The sequence below is a fragment of the Ranitomeya imitator genome, chromosome 1 (genome assembly GCF_032444005.1).
Source record: "Ranitomeya imitator isolate aRanImi1 chromosome 1, aRanImi1.pri, whole genome shotgun sequence".
In the NCBI taxonomy this organism is placed as follows: Eukaryota; Metazoa; Chordata; class Amphibia; order Anura; family Dendrobatidae; genus Ranitomeya; species Ranitomeya imitator.
Window position 1 is genome coordinate 176,515,524 of NC_091282.1, and position 19,423 is coordinate 176,534,946.

Consider the following 19,423-nt stretch of genomic DNA (forward strand, 5'->3'; position numbering starts at 1 on the left):
TGTATAAGATAATTCTTTGCAGGCAAGAAACATACCCGATCAGCAAGTAACAATATTTTGTAAAGATGGCAGTTATGATAGATGTTTAAGGAGAAGAATTAATGTTATTTATATACCTTGTTAACTGATGGATATGAGAACTTTTTCATATAGGAATCCCACAAATAATTGACTAGTTGATCATTCTAGTAACCACTGTTGTGGAACTTTATGTAGACAGAAAATGCATCACTGCTTTCCTGGAATCTCGCTTTACCAGCCGTCCATTGTGCTCACCTTGCGATACAGAATGGTTTATGTTTTTCTAATCAGCCTGGGAAAACTTTTGATAACATTTTATATGCATAAAAATTATATTTTTAACACCAAATATTTTAGAATAATAGTACAATATAAAGTACAGCTGCGTGTGATGCAAAACAACTTTACAGCAAAGCCTCCTCAGCAAGAAACTCCTTGGTATCAGTCATGAAAGCATAACCTTTGGCTTATTCATCCTCCTAATGATGGAATGTAATCACGTTATTACACATGAATGGTCACCTTGCTATCAGTGGGTGGTCTGTAATCCACAGCATGCATTTTCTGACCTATGTGACTTTGGTCTTTTGTTAAAACAACAGACACCTGCTGCACATCCATATCACTAATGTTGGAAAAGAAAAGCAGAACTATCCATGTATAATAATTGCATTACTTCAAGGCAATATCAAATTACTTAAAAGAAATGCTGGAGAGTAATTTGCTTCGATGTACATGTGCAGTGATGTGGCATAAACTTAACGTGACATAAATGACTCAACGAGACGTTGCATCAAAAGGTGCTTTGTGTTATAGGAACCAATACAACACTATGATTTTCACATTTTTCCCCCAACTGAAACACAATCTTAAATATGTCATACATTTTTTATCAATAATGTGATCAATCTTTACATAACTTATATATGGTAAAAGATGTAGCAAAGCTGAACTTGTCATGTCTTCGACACTACGTTAACCGCTTTAGGATCACCATAGACTTTAAACGTCCGTGACTGCACTCTACAGTGACTTTCTAATGAGATGAAAATAATATTTTCAAATACTGAAATGCCCCTCAATCCCCTCTCCGTCCAAATGCCTTTTGTGACAATTTTACAATGTGGACAGTAAATTAAAAATAGCATGTAAAAAATAAATAACTTAAAATGGCACTATCAATTCATACTGATGTTACTAACCCCACCCCAATAAAAAATATATGTCCAAAATATAAAAGTATTTGTTGCAGAATGGGAAACATATTATTAAATGTATTTTAGTGGTCCTTTGTGATCATAAAAATTTGTTGTAAAACAGACATTATTTCGCTTATTTTTTACACTGATATCACTCTAAGACAATAAAAATAAGAATATGACATAAATGATATAAAAATGAAGCCCCACGTATTATGAATAAAAGAGGCAAAAATTTGTTGAATATCTGAACAAGAAAAAAATGTTACAGCTTTTTAAACCGCATGTATGAAGAAACGTGAAAATATGTCTGGTCAGGAATGGAGGGGAAATTTCCTAGTCTTTAACTGGTTAATATGCCAGTAGGTTTAATTCTTACAGACAATCTCAGGTAGCAAATTGACATAATTATAAATGGCATAATGTTGCCCCTACTGAAATGTGTAAAAAAAGGTTAGATGTCAGCAAGAAGTCTTTTTACTATATAAAAGCATAAGGCTACTGTTAGCAGTATCTCTGATCATTGAACAGAGCCAACAATAGGCTATTCATCCAAACAAAGGTCAACAGCAGCTGCAGAGTGCATCACACTGCCACCTTCATATGTTCCTCCTACTGAAATGTTTTACCTCAATAAAAGACTGAGCTGTGCTCCCTATCAGTCCTGTCTATATATTCTTTTTGCTTTGAATCAGATCCCCATACTGTCTTCTCACACATTTCCTCACCCTCCCTACTGTCTCCTCACACATTCCTCCCCTCCATGTACTGTCTTCTAACACATTCTCCCCACCTCTCTATACTGTCTCCTCACAAATTTTCCACTGCCCACAACGTCTTTTGACTGACTTGCCTTATATTGTGGACAGGAGTGAGGTCAACAGCGTGGTCAGTTGAAAGTATCAAGCTGCTAACGTCACCGTGACCCAGAAGTCCTGGTGGTCAGGATTCCAATTTGCATGAAAGATTTGAGTACAATTGAATACTGTGATCCAGCATTAAACACCTTCTCCAAGGAACTCTGAAAGGGGTGAAAAAACGCAGCCACCTGGGAGACACTTCGGACAGCAGCATAAGGTGGCCTGACAACACCCGCCTGCCAGCTGCACGCAGGGCAAATTCTCCACATGCCCCTCCTAGATACGCCACTGGAGTATGGGGAAAGAAGCTTAACAGTATTTTACATTTTAAATTTCTGCCATTCCCCTGTGCTTTATAGGAAAACTTTCACTTATGGGAGTGATCCCAGTAAAGAGAGTGCAATAAGAAAGAGCAAACTTGTATTTGACCTTTATTTGTTATTAAAGACTGGAACCAAAATCTAAGTAAGCAAATTGTGTATGAGCAGTATCTTTCAGTGGTATTTTTCAGAACAATCACATGTAAGTAGCATACATTTGTATGAAGATTATATATTGTATTTGGCCTGGTGCAGAGCACATCTATTTCTTTTTTACTTTTCCTTAAGTGTATTTTAAATCACATTATTTTTGTGGATTCTTACTGTTAAAATGTCATTACCTGAGAATTTCATTATTTTGGTCAGACATATTGCATTGCATTGCTAATAATTGCAATCATGGATATTAATTTGTACTTTCACTTTATTATGCATATTCATATATTGTTCATTTGTATCGGATTACACCAAAACCTGTATTTTCTACATTACATTTTTTTGCAACTGAATAAAACAACCTTTACATTTTTTAAATTACATTTCAATGAACATTAAATTAATAAAATAACATACAATTTTAATACTTAGCTACACAATGTCTCTTTTACTCTAAAAATCTTGCTTCTATAATTGCATGTTGAAATACATGACATTGTAAACAGAAACAAGAAGAAATGTCAAGGTTGCACAATAATAAACCTAATAATGAGAATCAAAATAAAGCAGCTGAAGTTGCAACAACACAAAACAATGTGTGGTATAATTATTTTTTCACCGAGATCCCAGTTTTATGCAACAGTAGCCAGTACATGTGTATGGAAAACTATTTACTGAGCGAGTCCTGGATTCTATTCCTATCGAAAGTATGTACTTAAATTCTAACATTTCTCACCTAGAAACCTCTGATCACTTCCTAGACCTCTGGCCACTTCCAGGACTCATTCTGATATTTGTGTTCTATCCCCATTTCTGATAACCGAAACACGGTGCTATATGCTTCAAAATTAATTACTACAACAATAAAGCACATACATGAGTGCTGCTATACCATACAAACATACAAACTGTAGATAACCTGCACACATATATTATTTGGCTATACCACACACATATATCATATGGTATCACTATTAGAGATGAGTGAATATTTCAAGGTTCGGATTACGATTGCCGAATTTGCAATATTCCTCAATTAATTTTTGGAATATTCGCCAAACATAACCGAACGCCATTCATGTCAATGGGAGGCAAAAACAACATGCACAACACCTTATAATGGCCCCAAATGCTGTCAAAACACATCGATTGGGGACAGACAACAGGAAAGTGGCCTCAATTCACCCACAGTTCAAATTGTAGCATGGCACTGCAGCAATCAGCCAGGCATGAGGTATTGCGGTCTGGGACAGCATTTACAGCTTTCAATTGAAAGTCACAGTAAGATGAGGAGGGTGAGGGATCAGTGTAGGCCTCCTTTGCTGGGAGCTCTAATACCACATGCAACACCTCTACCTGCTTTCATACTGAGCCACACTCAGGTGGCACAAATATCAGTTTTGTAGACTATCATTGTCAGAAAAATATAAGGATAGTTACATGGGTTGTTGAGTCCAAGCAAGTGGAGGCCTGACGATCTCAGAGTCCTACTGCTACAGGCAACATGCATGAAGGAGACACAACCAAGAGTCTTCACATTTTTGAAAATTACTGGCAGACACTACCCAAGTGGCATCAATTTCACCACAGTAGAAATAGTATAATAAGGACCGACAGGTTTTTCACTACATCCAATCCAGCAGATGGACACCCAACCAGGAGTGTTCACATTTCCAAAAATTATTGGCAGACAATACCAAAGTGGTATCAATTTGACCACAGTTGAAATAGTGTAATAGGGACCGACAGGTCTTCAACCACGCACAATCCAGCAGATGGACACCCAACCTGGAGTTTTCACATTTTAAAACATGAGGGCCTGACACCACCGAAGTGGAATAAATGTCACTAGAATATAAATAGTATAATTGGGACCAACACGTCTTCCACTACAGCCAAACCAGCATGTGTAGACCAACCATGACTGTTCACATTTCCACAAATTTGTGTTAACATCAGCAGCAGCAGTCAGAGTAGGCACAGAAGCCACAATAAAGATATCACAGAGTGCAGTTACATGACATTAATGCAGCACACTAAAAAATGCAATATCACCTAGTCTGGAGAAACAAAAGAAAGGAAACAGCATGCCCATATAATTAGGGAACACCCAAGCTCATTAAACATTAAATTTGTATTTCAATTACAAAATATCAATAATTATTGAATTATTGTAATTGAAATAAATATTTCCTGCTTTTCCAGAGTTCCATACAGGACCTGAAGACCTGAAGAAGGGAAGACACATTACCCAGGGAGGCCATATTTATCATGGGCACCACAAAGTAGGTTTATACTTGGGTACTGCCCTAGTCAGGGCGGGAGTCTTGTTGCAGAGGGCATGACAGGGAAAGTTAGACTCTAAGACCCCCCCCCCTCTTCTCTCTTCATCTCCGTCTCACCTATCCAGGTCCTGTATGGAACTCTGGAAAATCAGGAAATAACAACCGGGGGAGATTGTATCATTTTATTATGCGCACTGGTATTTATGAGCACTTTATTTGTTTGTCTGCCATTTGTCTTATAATATATATATTAAAAGTTAAGTATTATCAAGTTGAGGAGCTGGCTATGCTAGATAGTGTATATATATATATACTAGTCAGATTAATCTAGAGTGGATTGCTCAGATTTGGTTTGCTGAGTAAATATGTCATTTAACCCAAATAACAACTTGAATAAATATATGGAGTAAGAAAATCCCAGATACCATAGTAAAAACAAATACCTTTATTTATACCATATAAACATTACAAAAAGTTCCAAAAATATAACACCAATAAAATTGCAGATAAGCACCGTAACAGATGGAAACTAAGGAGGAAAAACTCTAGTAGTACAGGTGTACATGGGGAATATAGCGTACATCCGGGGATAAGAATGTTACTAGTATAGGGCCATAGACATAGTTATATTATAAGGTTAAATCCTGCATATATCCCCCGCTGTCAACAGACAGTATTCTATGGGGTGAACACTAAATCCATTAGTAAATGAACAATACCCACTGCATGCTTACCCATATGTAAACCGGACAGCTCACCCACTGCACACCAGGAACCCCTTGACGCACGTTTCGCCGCCAAGCTTTTTCAAAAGGGGATACTAGTCAGCTGTTCTGATGCCTTAATATAATGCCGAAACCGGAAGTGCCGCTAGGCTATTGGCGCATGCGCACCTGGATCCGGGCACCGCATCCCTAGCGGCCGTCACTGCCGTGCGAGCATAAAGGCGGAAATCCGCCGTGTGACGTCATGACATGCGCACACACCAGTTCCAGATAGCCACAGGAGAGGCGGAGATAACCGCACCCAAGGAGCGCATGCGTCCACATAGCGGCCATTAAAATGGAGACCAAAGCTGCGGCCATACTTTGAAAGACCCATTAGTGTACGAACATACTATAGATACGGTGGGGGCGGCCAATATAACCAAAGCACCTACTCTGCCCCACCTCAACAATGCGCTGCGAGAAGCCTCAAGATAGTAAGAATACCAACAGGTACTAAGTGTGACACAGTGAAAAAAATATGATATACACATATAGTGATTATAAAATCTTAAATATACATAAGTGAACATATGTAGCTGCACCGACTACGGCTACAGCCACACATGGAACAATAAGGATATACAGGTCCTTCTCAAAAAATTAGCATATAGTGTTAAATTTCATTATTTACCATAATGTAATGATTACAATTAAACTTTCATATATTATAGATTCATTATCCACCAACTGAAATTTGTCAGGTCTTTTATTGTTTTAATACTGATGATTTTGGCATACAACTCCTGATAACCCAAAAAACCTGTCTCAATAAATTAGCATATTTCACCCATCCAATCAAATAAAAGTGTTTTTTAATAACAAACAAAAAAAACAACAAATAATAATGTTCAGTTATGCACTCAATACTTGGTCGGGAATCCTTTGGCAGAAATGACTGCTTCAATGCGGCGTGGCATGGAGGCAATCAGCCTGTGACACTGCTGAGATGTTATGGAGGCCCAGGATGCTTCAATAGCGGCCTTAAGCTCATCCAGAGTGTTGGGTCTTGCGTCTCTCAACTTTCTCTTCACAATATCCCACAGATTCTCTATGGGGTTCAGGTCAGGAGAGTTGGCAGGCCAATTGAGCACAGTAATACCATGGTCAGTAAACCATTTACCAGTGGTTTTGGCACTGTGAGCAGGTGCCAGGTCGTGCTGAAAAATGAAATCTTCATCTCCATAAAGCATTTCAGCCGATGGAAGCATGAAGTGCTCCAAAATCTCCTGATAGCTAGCTGCATTGACCCTGCCCTTGATGAAACACAGTGGACCAACACCAGCAGCTGACATGGCACCCCACACCATCACTGACTGTGGGTACTTGACACTGGACTTCAGGCATTTTGGCATTTCCTTCTCCCCAGTCTTCCTCCAGACTCTGGCACCTTGATTTCCGAATGACATGCAAAATTTGCTTTCATCAGAAAAAAGTACTTGGGACCACTTAGCAACAGTCCAGTGCTGCTTCTCTGTAGCCCAGGTCAGGCGCCTCTGCCGCTGTTTATGGTTCAAAAGTGGCTTTACCTGGGGAATGCGGCACCTGTAGCCCATTTCCTGCACACGCCTGTGCACGGTGGCTCTGGATGTTTCCACACCAGACTCAGTCCACTGCTTCCTCAGGTTCCCCAAGGTCTGGAATCGGTCCTTCTCCACAATCTTCCTCAGGGTCCGGTCTCCTCTTCTCGTTGTACAGCGTTTTCTGCCACATTGTTTCCTTCCAACAGACTTACCATTGAGGTGCCTTGATACAGCACTCTGGGAACAGCCTATTTGTTGAGAAATTTCTTTCTGAGTCTTACCCTCTTGCTTGAGGGTGTCAATGATGGCCTTCTTGACATCTGTCAGGTCGCTAGTCTTACCCATGATGGGGGTTTTGAGTAATGAACCAGGCAGGGAGTTTATAAAAGCCTCAGGTATCTTTTGCATGTGTTTAGAGTTAATTAGTTGATTCAGAAGATTAGGGTAATAGGTCGTTTAGAGAACCTTTTCTTGATATGCTAATTTATTGAGACAGGTTTTTTGGGTTATCAGGAGTTGTATGCCAAAATCATCAGTATTAAAACAATAAAAGACCTGACAAATTTCAGTTGGTGGATAATGAATCTATAATATATGAAAGTTTAATTGTAATCATTACATTATGGTAAATAATGAAATTTAACACTATATGCTAATTTTTTGAGAAGGACCTGTATAAGAAACATCCTAAACTATTAAACAACATGAAATACACCATAGTAGCCTAATATTATAAAAATATATATAGTGCAGTAAAGTACATAAGATACACCATAGTAACCTATTATTATAAAAATATATATAGTGCAGTAGATGAAACCACAAGGATTCATATCAGTGATGCAACACAGGGGCGATTCTCCAGCAGCAAAGGAAGACGATAGATGAAACCACAAGGATTCGTATCAGTGATGCAACACAAGGGTGATTCTTCAGCAGCAAGAAAGGAAGGCGGTCTCTAATAGGTTCCGCTAACCGGCAAGGCAAGAAAAATAAAATTAAAATAAGGAAAAAAGAACAATAAAATTACATACACATTAAAAACAAAGCGGGGACGATCCCACACAATATATTGAGAGAGGATGAGGACTCAGACTCCCAAATCTAATACCCTGCCCATATACATACCCCATCCAAGTAAAGAGGATAATTGAGATCATAAAAATGGGACAAAACTGATAGATTCATTTAGGCCCTTTGGGGCCATGGTGTCAAGGGTGACAATCCACCTACATTCACGTTGTGCCAGGAGGGGAGGGTTTCAACCAATGGTTTGAGATAGAAAAGCCATCCCAGTTGGTCAATTCTTGAGGGGGAGGCGGGTCTGCTCTACCAGTGCCCGCTTCGAGGGACAGTCATTGGCCCTTGCTGAGAGATTCAGGAACAGAGGATACAGTCGGAGATGTATTAAGGCGGGTTATAGACGGGCAAAGGCCACAGCAAGGGAGGATCTCCTTATTAAGTCAAAGAGGATGAGGTCTACGGGCAGATCTGAAATTAGGTTCATATCTACCTCTAACTGCCACTGGGATCGGATGCGAGAAATTCTGACTATACACTGGCCAATTTTAAAAACTGACAGTACTCTTGCGGCCCAATTACCGCAGACTCCATTGATGACACAACGCAGAGGGAGGAACCTTAGGGATAATTTGGTGCATAGCCACTATGTGGCAGCACAAAAACCCTTTTTTACCAACTGTCCTCCCCGCGTTGGATGTTTCCCGTGTGGGTCGTGTGTCGCGTGTCCTAACATCCTTAGATGTGGGACCTTCAAAACATCTGATGGGAGCAGGGAATATAAAATCCGTGATTACATTTCGTGTAGTACTACCCATGTTGTGTACTATGCTACTTGTCCCTGCTCCCTCATTTACGTGGGTCTCACATCTAGGGAACTCAAGATTAGGACACGCGAACACGTCCGGGATATTATAGCCGGTAAGGATGTCTTGGATGTGTCATTACTTAAAACTCTACCGAGGCACTTCAGAAAGTTTCATCGGTCCGATCCCAGTGGCTTGAGTATTAGAGGTATTGATAGAGTACATGGTGGTGTCAGGGGTGGCAATCTAAACCAATTGTTGGCACAACATGAATGTAGGTGGATTGTCACCCTTGACACCATGGCCCCAAAGGGCCTAAATGAATCTATCAGTTTTGTCCCATTTTTATGATCTCAATTATCCTCTTTACTTGGATGGGGTATGTATATGGGCAGGGTATTAGATTTGGGAGTCTGAGTCCTCATCCTCTCTCAATATATTGTGTGGGATCGTCCCCGCTTTGTTTTTAATGTGTATGTAATTTTATTGTTCTTTTTTCCTTATTTTAATTTTATTTTTCTTGCCTTGCCGGTTAGCGGAACCTATTAGAGACCGCCTTCCTTTCTTGCTGCTGAAGAATCACCCTTGTGTTGCATCACTGATACGAATCCTTGTGGTTTCATCTATCGTCTTCCTTTGCTGCTGGAGAATCGCCCCTGTGTTGCATCACTGATATGAATCCTTGTGGTTTCATCTACTGCACTATATATATTTTTATAATAATAGGTTACTATGGTGTATCTTATGTACTTTACTGCACTATATATATTTTTATAATATTAGGCTACTATGGTGTATTTCATGTTGTTTATTAGTTTAGGATGTTTCTTATATATCCTTATTGTTCCATGTGTGGCTGTAGCCGTAGTCGGTGCAGCTACATATGTTCACTTATGTATATTTAAGATTTTATAATCACTATATGTGTATATCATATTTTTTTCACTGTGTCACACTTAGTACCTGTTGGTACTCTTACTATCTTGAGGCTTCTCGCAGCGCATTGTTGAGGTGGGGCAGAGTAGGTGCTTTGTTTATATTGGCCGCCCCCACCGTATCTATAGTATGTTCGTACACTAATGGGTCTTTCAAAGTATGGCCGCAGCTTTGGTCTCCATTTTAATGGCCGCTATGTGGATGCATGCGCTCCTTGGGTGCGGTTATCTCCGCCTCTCCTGTGGCTATCTGGAACTGGTGTGTGCGCATGTCATGACGTCACACGGCGGATTTCCGCCTTTATGCTCGCACGGCAGTGACGGCCGCTGGGGATGCGGTGCCCGGATCCAGGTGCGCATGCGCCAATAGCCTAGCGGCACTTCCGGTTTCGGCATTATATTAAGGCATCAGAACAGCTGACTAGTATCCCCTTTTGAAAAAGCTTGGCGGCGAAACGTGCGTCAAGGGGTTCCTGGCGTGCAGTGGGTGAGCTGTCCGGTTTACATATGGGTAAGCATGCAGTGGGTATTGTTCATTTACTAATGGATTTAGTGTTCACCCCATAGAATACTGTCTGTTGACAGCGGGGGATATATGCAGGATTTAACCTTATAATATAACTATGTCTATGGCCCTATACTAGTAACATTCTTATCCCCAGATGTACGCTATACTCCCCATGTACACCTGTACTACTAGAGTTTTTCCTCCTTAGTTTCCATCTGTTACGGTGCTTATCTGCAATTTTATTGGTGTTATATTTTTGGAACTTTTTGTAATGTTTATATGGTATAAATAAAGGTATTTGTTTTTACTATGGTATCTGGGATTTTCTTACTCCATTTCTTTGTTAGTATTTATGACCCTTGGAGTGGCCCTATTAAACCAGTTTATCTGGGTATTACGAGTGGGAGAGATGCATTGCACTACTCTCGGCCCTATAGTACTTTTGCGCTTCATGATTCTTTGTTGAATTGAATAAATATATGCCTACCATCTAGGAGATTCACTCATAGGCATATGTTCCGTATGTAGTCCTAATGGGGTTTTCTTTTTAAATCAAATCTTAGTTTATACTCATCTATAGGGTCGGGGCAGTCCACCGGTTCTCTATCTGAGTTCTCCGGATCCCATCAGTAGTAGTGAACCATGTTCCCTTGCCATATGGTCCTTCTTATGTATAATGTCTCCCAACGCGTTTCATCGTCTTTAGAATCATCTGGGGAGTTATGACATCTGTTCTGTAAAGTGCAAGCATTGCTATAGTTATTGTTCATTTACTTGCCTTATATATGTTGTATGTAGGTATTCAATCTGCGTGTTTCCAGACGCCGGGTAATGTCACTTCCAGCTGTTGGAACGCACGCAGAGAATGCTGACACACTCACGTCACTTCCGGGTTATTGGAACGCAAGCGGAGACATGCTGAACCGCTTGCGTCATGTCCAGATTGTGGGATCCGATACATTTCTGCCGCACATCAGAAAGTAAGAAAGTAAAGGAACTGGATGAACAGGCAGTTTTTTCTTCTATCCTTCCAGTAGACAGGCATGGCACCAGGAGATGGAACCTGATCCTTGATGCGAACAACTGGCTAAGACGATGGTGCAGACAACAAGGATTCAGATTCCTGGACCACATGTGAATTACCTGTACGACTGACTCCTTGCCAAGGACAGACTACAACCTCCACAACCCTGGGAAACACACATTCGCCAGAAGACTCGCTACACTCATCAGGAGCGGAGACATGCTGAACCGCTTGCGTCATGTCCGGATTGCGGGATCTGATACATTTCTGCCGCACATCGGAAAGTAAGAAAGTAAAGGAACTGGATGAACAGGCAGTTTTTTCTTCAATCCTTCCAGTAGACAGGCATGGCACCAGGAGATGGAACCTGATCCTTGATGCGAACAACTGGCTAAGACGATGGTGCAGACAACAAGGATTCAGATTCCTGGACCACATGTGAATTACCTGTATGACTGACTCCTTGCCAAGGACAGACTACAACCTCCACAACCCTGGGAAACACACATTCGCCAGAAGACTCGCTACACTCAGCAGGAGGGCGTTAAACTAGAAGAAGAGGGGACGGGAAGAAAAACATTAGACATGAATATGAAGCCAGAAAATATACTGATGAATGATATGAGGTGCAGCAAAGAAAACCCAAGACAACATAATCGAAAGGGAGATAAGAAAATTTCTAAAACAATCCATGGGGAGAAGATCTGAACAAAACAAAATCCTCTAAACTGCATGCTCGCAAATGCCAGAAGCCTGACAAACAAGATGGAAGAACAAGAAGCAGAAATATCTACAGGTAACTATGACAGAGTGGGAATAACCGAGACATGGTTAGATGAAAGCTATGACTAGACAGCTAACTTACAGGGTTACACTCTGTTTAGAAAGGATTGTACAATTCAGAGAGGAGGAGGTGTATGTCTTTATTAGTGTTGAGCATTCCGATACCACAAGTATCGGGTATCGGCCGATACTTGCGGTATCGGAATTCCGATACCGAGTTCCGATACTTTTGTGGTATCGGGAATCGGTATCGGATCCATAGTGATGTGTAAAATAAAGAATTAAAATAAAAAATATTGATATATTCACCTCTCCGGCGGCCCCTGGACATCACCGCTGGTAACCGGCAGGCTTCTTTGTTTAAAATGAGCGCGTTTAGGACCTGAGAATGACGTCGCGGCTTCTGATTGGTCGCGTGCCGCTTATGTGACCGCCACGCGACCAATCACAAGCCGCGACGTCATTCTCAGGCACTAAACTCCTCATTCTAGGAATGAAGAAGCCTGCCGGTTACCCGCGGTGATGTCCAGGGGCCGCCGGAGAGGTGAATATATCAATATTTTTTATTTTAATTCTTTATTTTATACATTAATATGGATCCCAGGGCCTGAAGGAGAGTGTCCTCTCCTTCAGACCCTGGGAACCATCAGGATACCTTCCGATACTTGGTGTCCCATTGACTTGTATTGGTATCGGATATCGGTATCGGCGATATCCGATACTTTTCGGGTATCGGCCGATACTATCCGATACCGATACTTTCAAGTATCGGATGGTATCGCTCAACACTAGTCTTTATGTAAAGTCTTGTCTAAAGTCCACTTTAAGGGAGGATATTAGTGATGGGAATGAGGATGTTGAGTCCGTATGGGTCGAAATCCATGGAGGGAAAAATAGTAACACAATTCTCATTGGGGTCTTTTACAAACCCCCAAATATAACAGAAATCATGGAAAGTCTACTATTAAGGCAGATAGATGAAGCTGCAACCCATAATGAGGTCCTTGTTATGGGGGACTTTATCTTCCTGGATATTAACTGGGAAACAGAGACCTGCGAAACCCATAAAGGCAACAAGTTTCTGCTAATAACCAAGAAAAAATATCTTTCACAATTGGTGCAGAATCCAACCAGAGGAGCAGCACTTTTAGACCTAATACTATCTAATAGACCTGACAGAATAGCAAATCTGCAGGTTGTCGGGCATCTAAGAAATAGCGACCACGATGTTGTACAGTTCCACTTGTCTTTCGCTAGGGGGACTTGTCAGGGAGTCACAAAAACACTGAACTTTAGGAAGGCAAAGTTTGAGCAGCTTAAAGATGCCCTTAATCTGGTTGACCGGGACAATGTTCTCAGAAATAAGAATACAGATAATAAATGGGAAATGTTAAAGAACATCCTAAATAGACACTGTAAGCTGTTTATACCTTGTGGGAATAAAAGGACAAAAAATAGGAAAAACCCAATGGAAAATAAAATGCTAGATGAAATGTCGAGAGACATAGAAAACCCTATATTAAGGGTCACCAATCTAACCCAAGAAGAGGTGTGAAACCAGCTAAATAAAATTAAAATAGATAAATCTCCGGGTCCAGATGGCATATACTGGCATATACCAATATGTCACGATTCACGCCGTGACTGTCACCCCTACGTCACGGATCGGGGTGACCTTAGGCCAACAGATGGCTATCACATGTGCCCCCTGCACCCCGTGGCTTATCTTAATTATCCCTCCACTGCTACACTGTGATGAAAACAAAAGGGCTCTAAAAGTGAACCTGGAAATTATAGGCCAGTAAGTCTGACCTCTATTGTTGGTAAAATATTTGAAGGGTTTCTGAGGGATGTTATTCTGGATTATCTCAATGAAAATAACTGTTTAACTCCATATCAGCATGGTTTTATGCGGAATCGCTCCTGTCAAACCAATCTAATCAGTTTTATGAACTGGTAAGCTATAGACTGGACCAAGGTGACGTGGTATATCTTGATTTTGGTACACAAAATGAGAATGCTGGGGAAATGTGTGTAAATGAGTAAGCAACTGGCTTCGTGATAGAAAGCAGAGGGTGGTTATAAATGGTATATTTTCTAACTGGGTCGCTGTGACCAGTGGGGTCAGTGTTGGGACCTATTCTCTTCAACATATTTATTAATGATCTGGTAGAAGATTTACACAGTAAAACATCGACATTCACAGATGATACAAAACTATGTGAGGCAGTCAATACAAGAGAAGATAGTATTCTGCTACAGATGGATCTGGATAAGTTGGAAACTTGGGCCAAAAGGTGGCAGATGCAGTTTAACAATGATAAATGTAAGGTTATACACATAGGAAGAAGGAATTAATATCACCATTACACACTGAACGGGAAACCACTGGGTAAATCTGACATGGAGAAGGACTTGGGGATCCTAGTTAATGATAAACTTACCTGGAGCAGCCAGTGCCAGGCAGTGGCTGCCAAGGCAAACAAGATCATGGGGTGCATTAAAAGAGGTCTGGATACACATGATGAGAGCATTATACTGCCTCTGTACAAATCCCTGGTTAGATGGCACATGAAGTACTGTGTACAGTTTTGGGCACCGGTGCTCAGGAAGGAGTTAATGGAACTAGAACGTGTACAAAGGAGGTCAACAAAATTAAAAAAGGGAATGGGGGAACTACAATACCCAGAGAGATTATCAAAATTAGGATTATTTAGTCTAGAAAAAATGGACAACTGAGGTGCGATCCAATAACCATGTATAAGTATATAAGGAGACAAAACAAATATCTCTCCAAGGATCTGTTTAGGAAGGTGACGGTCACAAGGGGGCATTCTCTGCTTCTGGAGGAGAGAATGTTTTTCCACCAACATAGAAGAGGATTCTTTACTGTTAGGGCAGTGAGAATCTGGAATTCCTTTCCTGAGGAGGTGGTCATGGCGAACTCAGTCGAGAGGTTCAAGAGAGGCCTGGGTGTCTTCCTGGAGCATAATAATATTGTATCTTACAGTCATTAGGTTCTTTAGAAGGGCGTGTATCTGGGGATATATTCTGACGGAATACAGGCTGAAGTGGATGGACAAATATCTTTTTTTTTGGCCTTGCTAACTATGTTACTATGTTACTATGTCAGCACATTGCATATCAACCTGTTAACTGGCATGGACAAAGACCTCTGTATCGATGCAAGTCGATGACCTGAGGGGTGCGAATGGCGGAAATGAGCACACAGCTATTGTGCTTTCTGGAGCAGACCACCCAGGCCAGGATGATGGCGGAGAAAATTCTGTACCATCAGGTTGAGGACGTGAGCCACAAGGCACGTGTGTGAGCTTGCCTTGCCATAGGGCTGCCACCAGGTTTGCACTATTATCAGATACTGCCTTCCATGGATGCAGGTTCAGCAGAGATAGCCATTGATCAAACTCAGCCAGGAGTGCTGTCAACAACTCTTCATCTGCATGATTGCGATCTCCAAGGCATATCAATTTTAACACTGCCTAATTGCGGTGTGCCCTGGCTGCATAGTACGGAGGTGGTGAGGATTCGCTCTACACTGATTGAACTCGTGTCTCATTAAGGCAGAAATTGAAGGCACAGGTGGAGGCCCTAGAGGAGATAGAGGAGGAGGCAGAAGCAGTGGTGAAAGTGTTAAATGTAAATGTTTGTCCTGCAAGCCTTGGAGATTCCAAGACTTGTGGAGCAGCGCCTGCCCCCACAGCCACCAGAGTCACCCAGTGCTCAGTGAGCGACATGTAACGCCCTTGGCCATGCTTACTCATTAAAGTGTCTGTGGTGAAATGCACCCTGCCAGACAAAGATTAAGTCAAGGAATGTACCCTAAAGTGTTTAAAAGTAGCACTATGAGATGGAACATGTGCTTGGCAATATCTTTTTAACATTGCTGCATGTTATATTTTCCGACAGAGCCATTCACTGTAATGAGGTAGTATAGGAAATGTATACACAAAGTGCTATTGAGACCACTAAGTTTTCATTTCCATGCCCCAATATTATAAAATGTTATGAAGTACCAGTCAGTTCAAGACTCAACCTTTTGATAAATACCTTGAGGGGTTCAGCTCCTAAAATCCACTCACATGTGGGGGTTTCTTCGGTTTTAGCACCTCATGGGCTTTGCAAATGTGTGCTCACAATCTATTCCAGGTAAAATTGCCTTTCAAGCCCTGCCACGTGCCCAAATCAGAGGGCGGAAATACCATTGGAGTAACCAGTGGAGTTGCACTGGGACCCAAGCGGTAATTGGACTCACTTGTACCTGCTCCAAAGCAGGTAGAATTGTGCATTATTATGAGCTATTGGACTGTAAAGGGCCTATTTACAGTTCTTGAACAGTACCCTATTGTCTGTGTCCGCCCCTGGCCCAAACAAGCAATTTCCAAACATATATCTGCATAATTAGGAGAAAATTAACACAACAAATTTTGGGGTCTTTTGTCTGTTCTTGCTATTAGGAAAATGAAAAATTTGGGAATAGGGCAAAATGTATTTTAAAAAAATGCAACTTTTCAATCTTCTCCTTCCACCGTGCATTAGTTCATGTCATGTACAAGAAAGATTAACAGATTTCCTGAATGCAGTTTTAAATAATTTTAAGGAAGCACTTTTTTAATGGGTGGTCTTATTTGACAATTTTGTGACATATACTGTAGGTCCCTCAAAAGTCACTTCAAATATTACATTGTCCCTAAAAGACAAGGTTTTGCAAATTTCATGGAAAAATAAAAAAAAATTGCATCTACACTTTTAATCCTTTTAACGTCCCAACCGAAAAAATGATTTTTCAAAAATGGTGCTGACATAATAGTCACCAGCTGTCATCTTCAGCTCTTCCCCAGTGCCCCTCTAATCCCGACCTTTTATCTTGTGACCACGACTCCTGACTAACCAGAAGTCAGAGGTAACGATCACTTCTCTTCAGTGAAAGTCTATGAGAGACTTGTTCTGGCTCTCATAGACTTACATTCATTTGTGACATCTGGCTCGCCTAGCAAACACTGGAACGATCTGCCAGGTCATAACCTGCAGAAGATTACCAGAGCAGCACAGAAAACAGAAGAAGATGGCGGCTGGTGAGTAGAATATTAGGGGCAGGGAACTTACATTAGTGACACCACACCACCAGCTCTGAAATAAAAAAAATTAATGCAGGAGCAGTGCTTTAAATGTTATTTACTAACTATTTTGTGCAAAATGACCAATGACTAGCGTTGAGCGAATATGTTTGGATCCGGTTGCCAAATCTGAATTTGCCATATTTGTACCATATTGTTACCCTATTCGTGCCGAATTTATGTTTGATGATTGGTTCCAATTTGGTCATTTCTACTCTCAATGACATTTGGCTGTGTTCAGCGAATATTGCAAAAACAATATTTGTCGCTGATCATAATCTGAACTGAATTTTTCAAAATTTGCTCAGCTCTACTAATGACTTAATGATTGAATAGCTAAGCGATAACAAGTTTATATTATTGTATAGCTATTCCTTTTCTTCATCAACTGTTACAAAATTACAGAAACCCCTTTGTAGATAATACTGTATCTACTTTTTTCATTGCCCACATATCACGACTTGCATGATGGGATCGCATGTCAAATTGTTTTAGCTGTTCATTTACATAAAAATTAAATGATTCCCATTTGGACAGTAAGTTTGTCTAGTCCATTTTGGGAACAGACTTATTGAATAAGTGATCTATTGCATCAGTTTGGCAGATAGAAGCAGTCATTATTAGGGTTGAGCGAAACGGATCGGTCATTTTCATATGTCGCCGACTTTTGGCAAAGTTGGGTTTCATGAAACCCGACCCGATCCCTGTGTGGGGTCGGCCATGTGGTACGCGACCTTCGCGCCAAAGTCGCGTTTCATATGACGCGTTCAGCGCCATTTCTCAGCCAATGAAGGAGGACACAGAGTGTGGGCAGCGTAATGACATAGTTCTCGTCCCCACCATCTTAGAGAAGGGCATGGCAGTGATTGGCTTGCTTTCTGCGCCATCACATGGGCTATAAAGGGGCGTGCACGCTGACTGCCATCTGCTGCTGATCTGAGCATAGGGAGAGGTTGCTGCCGCTTCGTCAGGAGCAGGGATAGCATTAGGCAGGGAATATAAACCCCCAAACCACTTGTGCTGTAGCGATTTCCACTGTCCAACACCACCTTTTCTTTGCAGGGACAGTGGAGGTTTTTTTTTGGTGCATCAGCTCTGTAGCTTATTAGGCTGCCTTATAAGGCTCCCTGATAGCTGCATTGCTGTGTGTACGCCGCTGTGCAAACCAACTTCTTTTTTCAAAGCACAAATCCTGTTGTTCCTTCCTTTCTCCACAGCTATCTTGTTTGTTTGTGCACACTTTTGTGTGCAGCAGTCCTTTTTATTGCTGCCTGCCATACTTTTCTGAGATTACTGTAGAGAGATAGTAATTGTAGTACAGTCCCTTTTTTATGTATCTTCAAGCCACTTTCTGCCACTGAAACTGTGTAGTGTGAAACAGTGGGCCTGTATTTTTCTGCACTGTCCCACACCTAAAAAGGGAGATTTATATTGCCAATCAGTGCATCTGTGCCAGTCCAGTCTGTTGTATCTGTCAGTCATTTTGTGCCACAGAAACAATACTGTAAAACTGTGGGCCAGATTGATTCACTAGTCTCCCATCCAAAAAAAAAAGAAGAGGAGATTAATGTTGGCAAATCTGTGCATCTGTGCCAGTCCAGTCTGTGGTATCGGTCTGTCATTTTGTGCCACCGAAACACTACTGTAAAACTGTGGGCCAGATTGATTCACTAGTCTCCCATCCCCCCAAAAAAAGAAGGGGAGATTAATATTGGCAAATCTGTGCATCTGTGCCAGTCCAGTCTGTGGTATCGGTCTGTCATTTTGTGCCACTGAAACACTACTGTAAAACTGTGGGCCAGATTAATTCACTAGTCTCCCATCCCCCCAAAAAGAAGGGGAGATTAATATTGGCAAATCTGTGCCAGTCCAGTCTGTGGTATCGGTCTGTCATTTTGTGCCACTGAAACACTACTGTAAAGCTGTGGGCCAGATTGATTCACTAGTCTCCCATCCCCCCAAAAAAGAAGGGGAGATTAATATTGGCAAATCTGTGCATCTGCGTCAGTCCTGTTAGTGGCATATCTGTCAGCCATTGTCTGCCACTGAAACTGTGTACTGTAATACAGTGGGCTTGATTTTCC